Consider the following 1,724-nt stretch of genomic DNA (forward strand, 5'->3'; position numbering starts at 1 on the left):
CAGGAGCTCCGATGAGTCATCTGTACGAACAACCAGGGCCAGAGGCTGAGAAGCTTTGTCAGAAACTTCCCACGCTTGGGTTACTGACTCACGCAGAACTCGCTGTGGCCTCCAATGGGGCCCCGACACTCAGCTCCCTCCTTCTCTTAATTCTCAGAAAGCCTGAGAAAGGGAAGAGCAGCTTCTAAACATCCTCAGCCAGACCAAGTCCCCTGGACACAGGAAGCAACCGGACGGGTTTCATAATAAAGGCAGGCCTGACCTTCGGGCATTTCTGACACGCAGCTGTGCACAGCCACTGCTTGTTCTGATTGGCTGGTGCCCTGGTGCTTGTCAGGTACGTAGTTAGTTCAGGCAGTGCCTCGGGAAGAAGGCGGAAGGCGGCCCTCGCTGAGCCCTCCGGAGCCGAGCAGCCCCAGCTTTCCACCTGCAGGCTTCCCCGTGTGCTGCTTCCTGCTAGGTAAGCCTCCTTCCGTCCATCTCTCCCTTGTCCCTTCCCTACCGGATCAAACAACTCCACCCACTCCTGGGTGACTTGCCTGGCCCATAGCCCTTGGAAGAGGGACTAGAGGTGGGTCACCTGAGCCCCAAATAGCTAACTGCCGGCTGGCTAGTGACTTTGGTGCCCTGAATTGAAGAATTCGGCTGGATCAATCAGATCGCTCTTTCCTTCTAGCATTTGAACTAATTCTGTCAATTGTGGCTAGGTACTGACCAAACAAAGACAAAGCAAAACAAAACAAAAACATGGAACTAGAAGTTTATCTGGATTCTAGGCTTGAAGCCTATGGCAGCCGTATTGGGACTATTTACAAGCTGATGAACAAGCAGAAGAAGCTGATCTACAGGGAAAAAGGAAGAGACATAGAGGGAATGAGAAATGAGAAAGAGAGAGAGAGAGAGAGAGAGAGAGAGAGAGAGAGAGAGGAGGGGAGAAGAGGAGGGGAAGAGGGGGTTGGGGAGGTACCGGGCTTCTAGTCTTTTCAGGGTCTTGTTCTAATTCAACAACCCAGGGCTGCGTGACTCATTTCCTGAGCTTGGGTTCGGTGAGATTCCTCAATTAACACTACAAAAGCTTCTTTTTCACTTTAACTAGTTTGAGGAGACTCTACTGCTTGAAGCCACAAGAGCCTTGGCTGGAATCTATCCTTTGAGACTCAGACCGAATGAGTGCCCCAGGCTCTGCACAAGCGCAACACCAACGTGGCCCCCAGCTGTCATGGCATGTGCTGCTCTCCCTCTCCCAGTTCCAGGCTGTCCAAGGAAGGGCTTATCCTAGTTTCTCTGTATCCTCAGCACCCAGCACAGAGCTCACTGAAGATCTGTTGCCTCATTCATGATTGTTTACCAAGAGAATTAAATGGGCCTGCGTTTTCAAGCTCCCGTAAAAATTCCTTACCTTTGCATACTCTCTATAGTTTATAAAACATGCTCATCCCCAGGCTTCTAGCTTATAGATGACCCTATCGGCTTAACTGTGTGTTTCTTAGAACGATGCAAATGTGACATTGGTTGCTGGTGAAGATGTTTGGGGCTGCCCCTCGCTTGACAGAGGTGGGCAGCGGAGAAATTCAGTGACTTGCCTGACACTGCCCAGTTGGTCACATAACTAGGACTGTAAGTCAGGTCCCCTGATCCTGAATCGGAGTATTCCTGTATCCTTGCATTTACCTCCACCTTTATGAAATAAGTTGTGTGATCCCCAAAATACTAAGGCAATCCTC

General features: G+C 50.4%; 1 long non-coding RNA gene across 1 annotated transcript; it reads left to right on the forward strand.

Annotated features, from left to right (window-relative positions):
* On the forward strand, nucleotides 1-1,459 carry LOC121498924. The gene is made up of 2 exons (XR_005989945.1): nucleotides 1-460; nucleotides 1,097-1,459. It is a non-coding gene; the product is annotated as an uncharacterized LOC121498924 (long non-coding RNA).
* The last annotated feature ends 265 nt before the right edge of the window (nucleotides 1,460-1,724 follow it).

Source organism: Vulpes lagopus, chromosome 9 (genome assembly GCF_018345385.1).
Source record: "Vulpes lagopus strain Blue_001 chromosome 9, ASM1834538v1, whole genome shotgun sequence".
Classification (NCBI taxonomy): Eukaryota; Metazoa; Chordata; class Mammalia; order Carnivora; family Canidae; genus Vulpes; species Vulpes lagopus.